Source organism: Tachypleus tridentatus, chromosome 9 (genome assembly GCF_004210375.1).
Source record: "Tachypleus tridentatus isolate NWPU-2018 chromosome 9, ASM421037v1, whole genome shotgun sequence".
NCBI lineage: Eukaryota > Metazoa > Arthropoda > Merostomata > Xiphosura > Limulidae > Tachypleus > Tachypleus tridentatus.
In genome coordinates, this window is record NC_134833.1 from 105,251,334 (window position 1) to 105,269,442 (window position 18,109).

At 32.1% G+C, this 18,109-nt stretch overlaps 1 protein-coding gene and 1 long non-coding RNA gene across 3 annotated transcripts in view; one reads left to right on the forward strand and one right to left on the reverse strand.

Annotated features, from left to right (window-relative positions):
• The window catches only part of LOC143225959 (uncharacterized), a 49,606-nt gene extending 35,151 nt beyond the window's left edge, over positions 1-14,455 (forward strand). Inside the window, exon 3 of one of the 2 annotated variants that reach the window (XR_013014216.1) lies at positions 14,070-14,455. This is a non-coding gene — a long non-coding RNA (uncharacterized LOC143225959). Of the gene's footprint in view, positions 1-3,989; positions 4,844-14,069 lie in introns of those variants that run through there. The other variant, XR_013014217.1, reaches the window with a different exon arrangement.
• Positions 1-18,109, reverse strand: part of LOC143227446 (uncharacterized) — a 43,268-nt gene that overhangs the window by 6,225 nt on the left and 18,934 nt on the right. The window lies entirely within an intron of this gene.

Genomic DNA, 18,109 nt, shown 5'->3' on the forward strand with positions numbered 1-18,109 from the left:
TCAGTCAACTTGCCTTCTTTTATTCTTTAGTGTACACCAAGCAGTGTTAAATGTTTTACAGTACTAATCGACCCTTAGCATATTCCTCTACTGAAAACTTGATTTTTATATAAAAATATACGTCTTTAGGACACTTTTTTAAAGCAGACTTTTTTGTATTGATTTCTCAGAAGATTTGTTTGTGTTTCGAAAAAACATTATAAGCAATGTCATTTACTGATAAAATGACCCTTTTATGTACGAAAGTACCCCTTTATCTTACATGTACAATTAATCGATATGTATTTAGCTAAAAATATAATTGTTGTCTTTGAATATGAGCCTATAGCGCGTTTTTGTCCCACAGTGGCTCAGCGGTATGTCTGCGGACTTACAACGTTAAAAACCGGGTTTCGATACCCGTGGTGGATAGAGCAGAGATAGCCCATTGTGTAGCTTAATTCAAAACAACAGTTCATTTTTTTATAATGAAATAATGTGTGAGAAAAAATAATGTTATAAAGTAAACGTGGCAGATATTTTACAGAAAGAATTCAGAGAAATATAAAAATATTTATTTTTTCAGATTTTTTATATTTAAAAAGCACGAGTTTCGTACACAGTAGAGTAGTACTAGTTATATCAAGTTTTTTTGTCGAAATCTAATCACATATCTTGTTAGCTAAGCAAACAAGAGCTAGCAAATTAAAACATTAATTTGCAGTCAATAAAAATCATAGCAGGTTTAGTAATTACCTTCTAAAATAGCTACAGGCAATGTGAACATAATTTAATAAACAGTTTGTTTTCTACAAGGTAATAGTGTCGGTTATTGTTGAAAGATACTTTTCATCAAAGTGAAATCTAATCAAAATTACATGATAACAATTAATATTACTAGCTATTATAACTTACGAAAATGGTATAGATTTCTTTAAAGATGGATTTTTTTCATGGGAATGTAAATACATATACTGATACAGAATGTGTCCTCTGCTCTGTTTCGATAAAAGAGAAATTGAAAATTAATAGTTTTCAAATGAGACCCGAAATTAAGGCACTTTTGAATAGTTCACTGTTCTTCTTTAGAAGAATAAAGAATTAGTATTTCATTTTCTAGTTGTGAGTTCTGATACTTCTATTGTTTACTTTCAGTAAATCGTATTTCCAATTGCGTCAAGTGCTTTTATAGAGAGTATTTGTAACTTATCTCTATAACATAGCTTCGTCTGTTTATTTGCGAGATTTCCAACAAAATTACATCTGCTATAGCAGTCTTTAGTTTTTGATAGTTTGTTTGTTATTTGTTTTGAATTTCGTGCAAAGCTACTCAAGGGCTATCTGCGCTAGCCATCCCTAATTTTGCAGTGTAAGACTGGAGGGAAAGCAGCTAATCATCACCGCCAACTCTTGGGCTACTCTTTTACCAACGAATAGTGGAATTGACTGTAACATTATAATGTCCACACGGCTGAAAGGGCGTTCATGTTTGGTGCGACGGGGATTCGAACCCGCGACCCTCAGATTATGAGTCGAGTGCCTTAACCCACCTGGCCATGCCGGGCCCTCTAGTTTTGAAGTGATAGGTTAAAGGAAAAGGAACCAGTTAACACTACCTACCGCCAACTCTTGAACTGTTTTACCAACAAAAAATTAGATCCACCATCAAAAAATAATGCCCCACGGCTGAAAGGCCGAGAATGAAAAATGAGGAAATTCGAACCCGTAATCCATAGATATCAAGTAGAAAGCCCTAACAATCAAGCCACGCAAAGTCGTAGAGTATAATTAATTAATGCAATAATTATTTACAGATGTGATTTATTTGTTTTTCAATAAAATGGCCTATCATAATTCATTATAATATTTAATAAGTTGTGGAATCCTAATCTCACCCCTAATCAAGTATTATCTATATACTTAGCATATAATGAAATCAAAGTGTAAATTGCACACAATAATATAAGTTAACTCATTTCTATAATTTAAAGTACAGGAGTTCAATATATTTTTAGCATGTTTAAGAGTAAAACGATCAATATACCTAATTATTTCGTATTAATAAGTGTGTTCTTGCTGTCATAACACCGAAAATAAAGTTAAGCGATACAATAACAATCATTTTGAGAAACAAAGTGTTAGCTCCTAATTAAGAAACAAACAAAAAATTATACAGCATGGGTAAACGTAACTAAACATTTGTTTCATTTCAAACGCGCTTTAATTTCTAACGTCTTGCTCAGAAACAATCAGTAGTTAAGTTGTTGTCTCGTAATATTTTTTTCTAGTACCAACCGTACAATAATAACTGTACCTGTATCTTTTACATAACCCAGTATGTAAATGCATATCTACAAAATTCCTTACATCATAGGTGCAACGAGAAAATAAACTTTTTTAAACGTTAAAACAAGAAAGAAATATTATAGTACTAGAAATTGTACAATAACCACTTTGTACTGGTGCCATGGTTGATATAATAACGACTCAATACCTATGGTGATATGAACAAGAACCAAGGTACAGAAGTCTATGTTGTAGAGATAATCTATAAAGATGCTTTATTTTTATCGTTAACACTATTCCTCCACTTCTATAGAATACTTTCTGACAGATTGTTCCACATTATCGGTAACACTGTTACTCCACACCTATAGGCTACTTCCTGACAAACTGTTCCTCATTACCAGCAACATTGACAGGTTGTTCCATATTACCAAAAATTGTTACTCCACACCTATAGGCTACTTCCTAACAGATTGTTCCATATTACCGATAACACTGACAACGTTGTTCCTAATTACTAAGAGCTATGCTTCTCATTGCCAGTATCAATGTTATTCTGCACTAGTAACACTGTTCCTCATTACTAATAACACTTTTCCTCTGTAATTGTAACCTTTCTCTTCCATATAAATAAAACTGTTCCTTTACACTGGATGCTCTGTTCCTCCACACTGATAACACTCTTCCTTCCCACTGGTAACACTATTATTCCGTAATGATAGCATTGTTTCTGTACACCTGTAACACTCTTCCTCTATACAGGTAACACTGTTCTTCCACTTTGATAACACTGTCTCCCCACACTTGTAACACTGTTCTTTCACACTGGTAACATTTTTCTTCCATAAAAATAAAATTGTTCCTTCACACTCATAACACTGTCCCACCACACTTGTAACACTGTTCCTCTTTACTGTTAGCTTGTACGTAATCAGAAAACTATCCACGTTTAAGACACCACATGTTTTAAAAAGTGGCTTACCATCAGTATCACGTAATTGTTTCTAAACTATTCGTAGCATGTTGAGCAGTTATTGAGTTATTCTATAGAAAATTGTAGATATCATGCTGTTGCATATGGAATGCCGAATATTTAAATGAAAATGTAAAACAAATACATATTCTTGGTTTTTTATTAATTTATTTAACCAAAATAAGCTCTTTTGGACTCAATACACTTCTACCAACAAGTTGCAGGTTTATAAATGCCATCTTTAAAGAAGTAGGCATCATTTGATGCAATTAAGTCCTCGAAAGCATATTCAGTTAATTTTTGAATTGCAAATGTTTTTTTTTCTCTGTATAAAATGTCCAAATGTTTAAAAAGTTATAATCTGTAGGGAAAAGACCTGGTGAATATGGTAAATGAGGTAACGTTTCATGCTGAAGTTCGTTTAGTTTTTAGACAGTAACGTGAGAGACATGAAGTTGAGAGTTGTCATGAAGCAGTGCGAATCCACTGAAACAGACTATTACTGGATGTTTTCGTGACAACTTTGATGCATATATATATTATCAAGTTCAGTACAATATTTCTCTGCTATGATTGTTCCTTTTAGGTTTAAGAATGATTAATGGATTACTCCTGCTGACGAATACCAAACACTGACCATAAGCTTCTTAGGGTAAGGAGCTCGTTTTGGCATATGCTTGGTGCTTTTTTGTAGTCAAACCACCAACCAAGTTGTCATTAATTGTGGTAAAGAATCCATTTTTCTTCACAGGTGACAATTCTATGGAGAAACCGATTGTTTTTGTTGCGAGTAAGTAGTGAGGAACAAATGTCAACTCGTCTTATTTGATAGCTTTCAGTTAGTTCATGAGGTGCCCATTTATCGAGTTTTTCACGTTACTGATTGCTTCAAGATGTTGGAAAACTGTTGAATAACGAAAATATGTGTTGGCAAGTTCTCCCACAGTTTGACAGGTATCTGATTCAACTAATGCCTTCAGTTCTTCCTCATTATTGGCTGTCTGAGGAACGCCCTAAGGCTTGTGCCACCAGTGCGAAACCTTCTAAACCAAAGTTGTACTGAGTGCTCATTAGCTGTGCCATCACCAAATGCATGATTGATATTACGAACTGCTGTCGCGGCATTGTGACAAGAAAATTACACGAATATCAGTTCTATCCGTGGTGACAAAATTCAATATAAATATGATTATAAATATGATAATAAGAAAAATAAAGTGAGCTTGAAATGGACCATTTAATATACTATATTATAACATTCTGACAAATTTACGATAATGCTTTTCTTTCAGCCATTAAGAATCGAGTTTCAGATTTGCACATGAAAATCCAACATTTCATGTGCAACAGCCTGGTATTTTGTATTTGGTAACGTTTTCCATGTACTTTTGTTTGGATATTCATATTCGAATATACAAGCTTACCTATTTTGATTCATAGGAACTATCCATGCTTCAGTCAATTCAAAACTAACTCAGTAATTCGTCGTCATAATTCCAAGGAATACTATTTCGAACTTTCTGTTGCTGTTCACATTAATTCCTCAATAGATCTGTTTATCCTAGTTTACCACACATCATGACTTGCTGATGATAAAAATCTACCCCCCCCCGCAGTTTCACAGTAATATGTCTGCAAACTCACACTGCTAAAAACGGGTTTTGATACCCATGGTGAGCAAAGCACGAATGGCTTTGCTTTGTGGTTAATTCAAAACAAACAAACTGATGATAGTCTCTGAAGAAGTTCGTGTTTAACTAAATAATAAGAGGAATTACAATCTAAAATGGAAGTGTGTGTATTTTATATAACATTCTTAAAAAAACTTTAAAGCTATATATTTGTTAGTGTGATTAGGCTCTTTGTATCAGTGATGATTTGAAATCTCTATGTGTAAAGTTTTTCATTTTGTTCTTACACAGAGAAACATCCTCAGAGCTACAGAAGTGGTTAGTAACAGTATTTCTATTAAATCTCACACGACACTATATTAGGTGTCAAATAAGTTTGTCTACATTTTCTTGTTACTTGTTTCTCTAATTGTAATAATACTTTAAACAAATAGAAAACTTTATTATAAATATTATTAAGAGAATACTACATTACAAAGTTAAAGTTATAAAGTATGTTTGAAAATACAAAGTGTCATTTTACTCTAAGTCAACAGTTTTCATAACCTACAGGTTACTCTTAATAAGTATATATAGTACAGCAATTCGTGAACTACAGAATTATCCTGAACACAACCAACCAAAAACAAGTATAAAAGGAGTATGTTGTCAAGAAAATATAGGAATACTTAGAGAAATTGTAAGCAACGCGCTCTGTTAACATTCAAAAACCTTAAACAAATAAAAGAATATGTTAACTGTAATTTATTGTTCAAGATTACAGTAATAAAATAACATATCTTTAACTTTTCTCTCAGAATGTAGCTTGCTGCTAACATTATTAACAAAGTAACAGATTTGAATATAGTTAGAGATTTTAGTTTGAAGTTCGATGCAAAATAATACATACAACGCTAAAAACAGGGGTTCGATTCCCCTCGGTGGGCTCAGCAGATAGCTCTATGTGACTTTGCTATAACAAAAATACACACACAAAATACTGTATCTTAGAATTTTTTCATAATATAAGACACTAGTCTTACTCATAACGCCCCCCGCTAGTACAGCGGTATGTCTCCGGATTTACAACACTACAGTCAGGGGTTCGATTCCCTTCAGTAGGCTGAGCAGATAGCCCGATGTGGCTTTGCTATAAGAAAAACTAACAAGCTTACTCATAATAACTGCTTTATGTAAAAATGCTTTTTTAAATTTTAATTTTCGCCTTATGCATGATTTAGTTTTCTTGCTGTTTGTATTCATAATTTATTATGTTTTCCTCATCTAAAACATTTGTTTTCAAGATTTTAATATACTAAAACTTAAGCATTTCACAATTTTCATTTTGCATGAAATCTCTAAGCTTTATTTATTGTGTGTTACTTATGATTTTGTTTGATTTGTTTTGAAGTTTGAGAAAAAGTGTTCGAGAGTTATTTGCACTAGACGTCCCCAGTTTAGCAGTGATAAGCTAGAGTTTGTTTTGAATTCGCGCAAAACTACACGAGGGTTATCTTTATGCTAACCGTCCCTAATTTAGCAGTGTAAGACTAAAGGGAAGGCAGCTAGTCATCACCACTCACCCCCAACTCTTGGGCTACTCTTTTACCAACGAATAGTGGGATTGACCGAAACATTATAACGCCCCCACGACTGAAAGGGCGAACATGTTTAGTGTGAAAGGGATTTGCACCCGCGACAGCTAGAGAGAAAGCAGATGATGATCACCACTTACTGCCAACTCTTGGACTACTCTTTTCCAACGAAAAGTTAAATCTGCCGTCACATTATAATACTCCCAGAGCTGAAAGGAATAGTTAAAACAACTACTTCATCAGGTTTAGGTTTGCGACAAGATAAGATGTGTATTCTGAATTAAGGAACACTGTGAAAGATAAAAATGAGGCAGAGGATCAGGTTTTATGTAGAGTTGTTCAATAAAATTATAAGTAGAATCAAATGTCATTACATTTTTTAAAAAAATTGTAAACGCTTTTGTCAAATCTCATCTTTACATTTTTCATCCGAAAAATATCTCACATTATCTTCAAACGGTTTTCAGATTTTTAAATGCTACATTAAGATATATAGAAACAGAGATTTTTTATGTTAGTGTTATGTTCAAACAGTACGAAACTGTCGGACGTGTCTTAGTGATTAAACTATTTTTTAAAAAATCATTCTGCAAAATAACACAAACATTATATTATTTAACATCAGCAGCAGTTGCGTACCTCCTAAACACAGACGTATGTGAGCTGAAACGGAACTGATTGTTGTAAGCTATAAACATACGAATTGTGTGAGCTTTCTAACTACACAAATTTAGGGTAAAATAAAACTGTTTATCTCCGGAGAATAGTTTATTTTATTTTTGACGAATCTGTAATTTTTATAGAAAAAATCACTTCTTACTTATGAAAATAATGAATTTATCAAGCTTGCAGTACTTAATATGAATCTTTTCATATATAAGGACATGAGCTAGAAACTCAAATCATGTGTGATTTATGCTGTTTAGCCTAAAATAATGAAATCGAGAGAAACTAATAAAGTAGCACAATATACTTGTTACCATGGTGAGAAAACAAAGAAGTAGAACCATCTGATAGGACAGATTGGATGGAAAGTCTTCAATTTAAAGACTTCAGTAATCAGTTAAGGTGTACTGTGTTTGGTAGAAAGCTCTTATGGGTCAAATGAAAGAACATTTGTTAAGTTTAAAGATCTCATGGATCTGATGAAACAAATTTCATTTAGTTGAAAGAATTGACTTGTCAAATGAAATGCGACTGGTTTGGAAAAATGTCTTAGATGAAACGCACACTTCGTTTGGTAAAAAGATATGATAGGTTAGATGAAACACTCTTCGTTCAGTAGAAGGAACTAATAGCTAAAATTAAGCATGCTTCATTTCAAATAAATGCTTGGTGGTTTAAATGAGATACAATTTCTTCGACAGAAGAATCTGTTGGGTCAGGTGAAATAATTTCGCCTGGTTAAAAAATAAATAAAACAAAAAAGATTTGTTGTAACAGATGAGATACTGTTTGTTTAACAGATAAATCTGATGTTTCAGATAGAGCTTGGAACAAAGGTTTCATAGGTCAGATGAAAAACGTTTCATTCAGTACAAATATTCCATGCATCATATGAGCCACTCTTCGATAAAAAGATCTGTTTCAGTAAAAAATCTGATATGTAAGATAAGGTGCATTGTTTTGAGTCTACTCATATGCCTCACGCTTAGTTAAAATATTGTGCAGAAATTAATTGTAATTTTTATCTGAGACAACGCCTTGCAATTACATTGATCAAGTAGTGTGACAAGTAGCATTAAGTGTCTATGTTCTATAGTGTATGTAGCAGGATCAATAGTGCACTTCTCATAAGTAAGTTGAAAACACATCAAGAACATATTGCTTATGTGGATATGAGGTGATAATAAGAACATAATGTTCAACTGATGAGTGAATTTGCTGTTACAATATATTTTACATGTTGTATAATAAATCTTTTCAATATCTTTCAGGTCATATTCTATTGAAAAACATTTAAAAATCTGTATTGCTCGTGTGACATAAAAAGATACATCTAGATTATATTACTTTACGATGTTGAAAGATGCTCCTAAATCGTTTTTTCATGTAGAAGTTGAAGATTTTTAAAAAATCATCTCAGTCTAAACAAAACGAGTTCTTTCTGTGAATTGCCTCCGGATCATAGTGCGCTACTGGTGAGAGAATGACATAAAGACTGTATTATGTACGTGAATTACGTAGAAGTACATTTAATAAACACAATGTTCTTGTCGTCTGGTAGCAGGAATGAAGACCTGTTAGTTTTGTGTTGTGGGAAACGACATCAAGAAAGTATTGTACATTCGTGTTTGGAGTTGGGTGATGAAATTATTAAGTGTATATAGTGCAGGTGACAGAGCAACTGGTGAACATAGTTTCTCGATTTCACACGAAACAACAATGTTATAGTTTGTTGTTTTGTTAACTGCTCATTCAGTTGGACCCTGAAAACACCCAACTTCCACAATGTTTTGCCTGGAACGATATATTGCTTTCAAATCGATCTCAGTCGTTCTTCCTCTGTATATGTTTCCATGGCAGATCTCATGGAAACCACTACTGTTGAACTGATCCTTATTGACGGTGTTGACATGTTTTACTACAGCAAGAGATAATATGGCGTTGGTTCGTGGCGTTTCATAATTACGTAAACCAGTCTTTTGTTCTCGCCAGTTCAGTACATAATTTTGAAATTGCTGTTTTTACAAGTTTAATGTTAACATCGTTTAATTATGCTAATTTCATCTTCTACTTAATTATTATTATGTTAGTTGTATTCATATTTTAGCTAACAATTTGCCTTCAGTGCCTTAGCTTATGACGCTGCAAACTGGGTTTCGATACCAATGGTGGGCACAACGCAAATAGCTTTGTGCTTAACTACAAACAAACAAAAACCTAACAAGTGAAGGGGAAAAATTGAGTTTTCAATCTGAAGGGCATCTAATGGTACTTTATTTGTCCGTTAACTAAACAACCAGTTCAGAGTTTCTTAGGATTCAGGTATGAGCGTCTTTAATTTCGAACATTAAGTTCTTTAAATCAACTAATTAAATGACTGTAACTTTTATAACACAGCCACACCTGAAAATGAAAAATTTCAGTGACATGCGCCTCGAACCTTTGACTTTTTTCGTTCTCACCCTAGCAAGTTAATCACTAGCCCATAGGGTTTCACACCCTGTCCGGGAATAGAAGGTCATTGTAACGAGTTTTTGACCACTAAAGACAAAAAGTAAAAACATCTTAGATAACTCTTGGTGGTTTTCAATGTTATAGTTCGACGTTCTACATTTCAGTTGAAATAAGATGTCCACTTTTTTTGTAATTTAGCATTTGAAGCACATTTCTTGTTATCACCAAGAGTTCTCATGTTTTAATTTTGTTTTACATAAATTTAAAGTCAGTACATGAAAATGCGTTCCAATTTACTATACAATATTCTATAAAAAGAATCTATAGCAACTATAGTGTTTACATCTATTTTTGAATCTGAAACTTTTATGACTGCTAAACTGTGAAAGGAAATGTATGTTTATTTAATGTGTGGCTCCAACGTAGGCGGTAAAACATGTACATAAATTATTCAAAACCTACGTCTTACTCCTATGATGGCCCGGCATGGCCAGGTGGATTAAGGCGTTCGACTCGTAATCTGAGGGTCGCGGGTTTAGTTTTCCACCAATAAAGTTATATAATGTTTTCGAAAAAAATTACTTTTGTCCGATTGGAATTCACTGAAGTTAAATGGTTTGTAATGTTCGAAATTTGTAAACGTGTCTGGTTAATATATCTGAAATTCCGACTAATAAGTATTAATCACAGTTATAGATTCTGAGGTTTATAGTATACCAACTGTTGGATACCAATAATATATACTCTTTTTTGGCGCGTCGCATTGGTTATATTTATAGGTGTAAGGACAGTTTTTCGAAACTTCAGTTTAGAAAACAGTATAGACGAAACACTAATGTTTACTTTCACATATATTGTTGATTGTTACACTCGAGAATTTTCTACATTCTTAGTGGATAAGCAGGAATTTCGCAAGAGATATTTAACGGTATAAGTTAAATGCACTTCCAAACGTATTTTTAACTGAAACAAACATTGATATTCACGTAGGTATATAATAGTAAACCCTTCACAACAGATACATTTTTATGTAGTGTATTATAGAAATATCTGATTATACTTAAATATATTTTTCCTTTCAGAAATTATGCATTAAGTATTTATAAACTTTTTCCAATTTTTTTGAAATTAATAACTACCTTTAAAGCTTTTGTTAAAACATTCTCTTGTAGTTTGCAGTAGAATTACCTATGAAGTAGTGGCTCAGATTGTTCATCAAAAGGATTTTTTTTTAAATATCTCCTCAATGGGTCATCAGGACTTTACAATACTTTATAGTGTTTTCTTTCATAACAGTATATATGTAATGATTCAGTTACGAGTTCTGGAAATGTCTGTAAACATCATAGAAAAAAATGTTTGAAATTCTTTTCATCTTTATTCTGCCTTTTTTTTATTACATAACAACTCAAAATCCAAAACACTGATGTTAACCAGTTTTACTGAGATGATATAGTTTCAAACGAAGTACCCGCTTTGATAAGTGTTATTAGTAATTATAACAAGTAGTTATTTTTAAAAATCATGATTTTATTATAAACGATGTTATCATTACCCTTTGTACTTTGATTTCTTACAGTATTCTTACAGCAATTTAGTGTTCATTTGAAAACCTAAAGTACGGGATGAAGCGGGAACTATCAGCTTGACAAAAATATTACAGTTGGAACTTCACTGTATTTAGAACTAAAGTATAAATACAATATAGCAATATATATATATATAACTATTCAATCACAGTTGAGTTTAATTTTTCCTTTTTTTTTTTCTGTTAGCATTCTACAACACAGTGCGCCTGTTCTATTATTATTATGCAGGGATTAGGCAAAAGTCATCCCTGCTATCATGTTTATATTATTTTTAAAGACTGATATCAGCCGTTCCTACATTTGCTTCTTTGTGTTTTGGTACCTGTTCATATCTTAGTAGCTGTGTGATTTGCATTTGAAAGTAACAGAATATTATCCTGTGTTGTTCAGCTAAAGAAAAAAGTCGATTTAATTTAAATATTTGAATTGTATAACTTTCTTTTGTGGTTAACAGTTAACTTATTATTATTATGATTTCAGTTTCGAGTATATATATATATACACATACGTAGTTTATATGATGATTCTGCTCTACATTTTCAAAATATGTTGTTGTTGCTCGTAATTATTGCATAAGCAGTTATTGTTGCTATTTCAGTGTTAGCAGTGTATTTATATCATTTTGCAAAGATTAATCAAGTTACAGTTGTTTTTTATTCCTTAGTAATTACATTATTATTGCTATTGTCTAACTAATAAGAATAAATTACGTGGTTTTAGTCTCAATAATCAATGTTTCTCATAACGTTTTCCTAATATACTAGTCTTTCTCTTAGAAGTAACTAATAAACAATCACATTACAATTGCCACGAGGTTTGGGTGATGTGAACGTAATTTTTCCTCGAACTAACATTTTTCGCAATTTCGTGTGCTCATTAGTTACACCATGGTATGTTTGTTTTTTTAAACAATCACAGTATAACCACGTCTTTTAGTGAAGTGCCATAAAATAGTTATCTCCAAATTCGCGAGATTTATACGAACGTTTTATCTCTATTTGTACAAAATCATTCTCAGGCAATAATAATTAAACTATTTTCTGTGGTTAAAATCACACATGTCTTAAAACATAAGAATTGTATCTTGTAAAATTAGCATCATCTCTAGATTATAACAATGTAATATTTTCCTATAGTTATCACCTGTGTAGTGAAACAAAATCATTGTGTTCTCTACAATAAGCAATATATGTAAGTTATAGTAAAATAATGTGTATACCTTGTTATAGCAACATTACGTGTTTCTTATTGCATATTTTAACAGTTGTAAAATGTATTTTATAGTTAGTTTTATTTTGGAATTCTAATGGCAAAATACTTTTGTATAAACAAGCTAATCTTTATATTCTAAGAACTATTTTATATTGAGTAATAATCTGTGTCTTATTGAAAAGAATGTGATTTCTAGTGGAAGTGAAGTGTAAAAATACTTACCTCCAAATTCGCGAGAGTTATACCAACGCTATATCTTTTCTTGTGCAGTAATTTTTAGGCAATAGCAATTAAAATATTTTCTATGGTTAATATCATTTATTTGATATAACAAAAGTAATCTGTTGTGACAATTATCACCATACGTAAACTGCAATAATGTAAGGAAAGCATCCAGTTTGTATTATTTGCTAAATCACAATATTTTTCTAAACAGTTACGTCATAATCATTGTTTGTTTTTTTAACTTCGCACACAGCTACTCGAGGGATGTCTGTGCTAGCCGTCCCTTATTTAGCAGTGTAAGACTAGAGGGAAGGCAGCTAGTCATCACCACCCACCGCCAACTCTTGGGCTACTCTTTTACCAACGAATAGTGGGATCGACCGTAACTTATAACGCCCCCACGGCTGAAAGGGCGAGCATGTTTGGCGTGACGGGGATTCGAACCCGCGACCCTCAGATTACGAGTCGCACGCCTTAACACGCTTGGCCACGCCGGGCCGTCATAATCATATAAGCGTAGTAAAATTTCAGCTAAAATCACTTTCCTATTAAAATAATAATTTGTTGTAATTTCTTGTGATGTTCAATTTAATAAAAAGGGCTTCTTAAAATCAATTTTTCTCTTAAAAGTTGTAACAGTTTGTGAATGTTTTTTTATTAAATGTGTTGTGCTATATATATTATTTTTACAGGGTTTCAAGAAATAAGCTAAAAAGTTAAGAATTTCAAAATTTGTTTTGTACTGATTAGTAAATTTCTTACTTGCTTATTTGTTTCGAAGAGTTTTGTAATTTATTTGAATGGATGGTAAAATTATCTCATATTCATAGTAACTAATATGTAACTTGCTATAGCAACATTACATGTTTCTTGTTGTATATTTTAATAAATGTAAGATATATTTCATAGTTAGTTTCACTTGGGCATTGTAAAAACATAGTAGTTTTGTATGAATAAGCTCATCTTTATATCCTAAAACTGTTATGTTATGTGTAGTAATTTGTGTTTTATTAAAAGATTGTAATTTCTAGTGATAGAACTGTTTATATATCATCACAAAGTATTGTGTTTGTAAACTTAGTAATGTCTGTAAGTTTAAACAATTTATTTATTTCATACGGCTAGTTTACTCGTTTTAGTATAATCAAGAGTTATATATTATATGAGCATTGTCATGTTTTGGTTAGCACATAGTAAATAGTGTTGTATTGTATTCTGTATAAATGATATTATATACAAGTTGTAACAAATTAAGGTGTTTGTATAGATAGCATCACGTGTGTATTTATGCTGAAGTATAATTATAGTAGTAGCATGAATTATGTGGTTAGGTAGTGCGTTGTATTTTCTGTGTCATGTTTTGTGTTACTAATATTTATCTACTGAGTGTAATAAGGCAATATGATTTACATGATCAGGAAATATATTGTATTACCAGCATCATTTGTATGTTATAAATATTGTGGTTTGTTTCTTATAGCAAAGCCACATCGGGCTATCTGTCGTGTCCGTCGAGGGAAATCGAACCTCTGATTTTAGTGTTATAAAGCCGAAGACTTTACCGCTATCCAAGCGGGAAACGTGTTGTTAATATCTATCTACTGGTGCTATAAAAGTAGTATGAACTACATGGAAAGAATTATATTGCATTATCAATATAATCTTTTGTTATAAGTGTTTTAAGTAATAGGCATCGTTTTGCTTGTTGTATCAGGTTTGTATAACTTACATGATCAATAAATATATTGTATTACCAGCATCATTTGTGTCTTATAAGTATTGTGGTTTGTGTTATTAGTATCCATCTGCTAGTTTTAACAATATAATATGAATTATATTGTCAGGAAGTATATTATATTAGCAGTGTCATTTGTGTTGTATAAATATTGTCTTTTATGTTATGAATATATATCTGCTAGTTCCAAGAAAGTAGCTTGAATTGCATAGACAGAAAATACGTTACATTATCAGTATCATATTTATGATATAATTTTTGTGGTATGTGATATTGGTATCCATCTCTTGGTTGTAAAAAGTTGGTATGAATAAGCAATCAGGAAGTATATTGTATTATACCAAACTGGTGTTGTAAATATTGCGGTTTATGTTATTATCATTTATTTTCTGGTCGTAACAAGGTTGTATATATCACATTGTCATGAAGTATATAATGTTATCAGCATTATCTGTGTGTTATAAATATTATGGCTTTTATTATTAATATCTATCTACTGGTTGTAACAAAGTAATAAGTTACATGGTCAGGATTATATATATACCGAACCATGAAAAAGTGTTAGGGCAAGAGAATGTTTGGTCATTCTTTCTATTTCATGGGGCTAATTCCTCCACACCATTACAGAATGTAAACTTCAACACTATAGTAATGCTTCACTAATCTCTGTTGACCATTTAATGAATCAGGGTGAGAATGCTTATTATTCTTTAGAATTCCCATATACTTGTATCAAGGTCATATCATAAAAGTTCTACTTTACCGAGACAATTAAATTTAAAAATAGGAAGAGAAGAGGCAGAACACCTAAACTCAATGATTAAATATCGTCGTTCATGCCTCATTTGGAACAGAAGGAAGACTGCCACTGATCTCAAGCATGAGATAAACAACCATGTACCAAATGACAGAAAAGTGTCCAGATCTGCAGTAACAAAAAAACACAATGAGAATGTAATTTAAAAAACAAACAAAAAATTTTATTTCAATCTCCAAATATTGTCAGGAGACCGAAACTAACTAAAAAGTTTAAAAACTGAACAGCTGCTGATGACTGGGAAAGGGTGTTATGGATGGATGAGTCCGTTTTTAAAATATTTGTTTCAAAGCGTAGGTTGTACAGCCGGTAGAAAAAATGTGAAAGATACTTACCTCAATGTATCGTACCTATCATGAACCATGAAGCATGGGAAAGACAGTGTTATGATCTGGGGGTGTTTTTCTGCTGGGGTGACAGGAGTTATTTGCAAAATATATGTAATAATGGACTAGTGCAAGTACCATCAGATACTGATTCGTTATGGTATACTGATTTGTCTATTATCAGTAAAGGATTAAACTACCCAGAAGATAATGACCCCAAGCATTAATTCAACCTATGTAGAATTTGCTTTGTCTGAAAAAAAAAAAAAACTGCTGGAGTCATTCAAGTGATGAAATGGGCTCCACAGAGATCCGATCTCAACCCACTTGAGCAGATTTGGGATTTCATAGATCAATAACTTGACAAATTAAAAGTTTCTTCCAAAGAAACTTTTAAGAGTGCATTAGAAAAGGAGTAAAATTCCGAAAGACCCATTGATTAAATATTTTGCAATTATGCAATGTCTACAGTTATTAAAGCAAAATGGGACACAAAATATCAACTGTTTGCATTTCCACTGAGATGTTGTTGTAACAAATGTGAAAAATTAATAAACTTTTAATGTTTTACTTGTGATTTACCTTCCATCCTTCTTTGAAAGTAGCCTTAAATCTAATTATTGACTTTGTACTAAAACTTTTGCATAGTATTGTATATCGTACTAATAGCTTGATTTGTGTGTGATAAGTATTATATTTTGTGTCATTTGCTTCCATTTGTTGATTATAGCAAGGTAGTACAAATTACGAGGTCAGGAAGTATATTATATTATATTATATTATATTATCGGTATAAAGTTTGTATTGTAAGTATTGTGGATTACATTATTTCTATCCATCAGCCGGATTCAACGACGTAGTCTGAATTACATTGTCAGGATAAATTGTATTATCAGTATCATCTGTTAGCTATAAATTTTGTGTTTCTATTGTTTTTTTGTGTGTGTTTTCGTTAATAGCTTCTATTTGCTGGTTGTAACAGGCTAGTATGAATTACCTGGTCAAGAAGTGTATTGTATGATCAGTATCATCTGTGTGTTATAAGTATTAAGTTATTCGCTTCCATTTCTGGTTGTAACAAGGTAGTATGAGTTACATCAGCAGGAAGTATATTATGTGATAAGCATAATTTTTAGGTTATATGTATTGTGGTATGAGCTATTAGTATCGATCTACTTGTTATCACAAGGTAGTATGAATTAAGTAGTTAGGAAGTATATGATCAGTATCACGTGTGTGTTACAAGTATTAATTTTTCTGTTATTCACTTCCATTTGCTGGTTGAAGCAAAGAACGTGGTCATGAAATATATTGTGTTATGAGTATGGAGTTTGTTTTATAAATATTACCTTTTGTGTTTGTATATATCTACTGGTTGTAACATGGTAATACGAATTACATGATCTACACGTATATCATGTTATCGGTATCATCTATGTGTTATAAGTATTGTGTTTTGTATTATTAGCATTCGTCTGCTGGTTTTAACAAAGAAGTACGATCTAATAACGAAATATCTTGTATTACCATCACCATGTGTTTGTTATCTGCATTATAGTTTGTGTTATTAATATCAGTCTGCTGGTTCTAACAATATAGCATGAATTTTATGGTTAGGAAGTATATTGTGTTATCAGTGTCAAGTTTGTGTGTTATAAAAGTTTTATTTTGTATTAAGTATTCTTTGTAGGTTCTCACAAGATATCATGAATTACGTTCGGCAAGTATATTGTATTATTGCGCAGCATGGCCAGGTGGGTTAAGGCGTTCGACTCGTCATCTGAGGGTCGCGGGTTCGAATAACTGTTACATGGTTGCCCTTTCAGTCGTAGGGACGTTATAATTTTACGGTCAATCCCACTATTCGTTGGTAAAAGAGTAGCCCAAGAGTTGACGGTGTGTGGCGATGACTAGCTTCCTTCCCTCTAGTCTTACATTGCCAAATTAGGGACGGCTAGCGCAGATAGGCTTCGTGTAGCTTTGCGTGAAAATCACAAAAACAAACAATATTGTATTATTAATATCAACTTCATATTATAAGTATTACGTTTTGTGTTATTCGTATCCATCAGCCAATTATAACGAGATATTACGAACTACATGGTGAAAAGTATATTATGTTATCAGTATTATCTTTGTGTTATAAAATAAGTTCATTTTGTGTGACGATATTATTTTACTGCAAGATACTGTATGTTATAAAGTTAAGATAATCTATAGCACTGAAATATGATTATGAGTTTTGTAGCCACGTGTTGTGCTGCTGTTTCTTTATTTTGTTTTTGCCGTTGTTTTCTCTATCTGTGTACCATACCATCAGTAATAGTTTTTTTTCCGATTCTACTAATAAACGTTCATGCGTTGATTTGTATCGTTTTAGAATACTACTAAGGCTAACTGTTTTTTATAACGAATACAAAGAAACAGAAAAAACAGTTGGCATACTAACCATAATCCACAGCAGCAGAACTTTGATATCGCCCGGTAAGTAACTCTACACACGTTTCTCGTGCGATAGTAACTCATCTGAGCCATGACCGTTTTTTATTTGTTTCTTTTGTTGTTATTTTTTCCTTTTTATTATAATAAAGTAATGAGTTTTGCGCATTTTGCATATTTAGAGCAATAGTATAATAGAATAA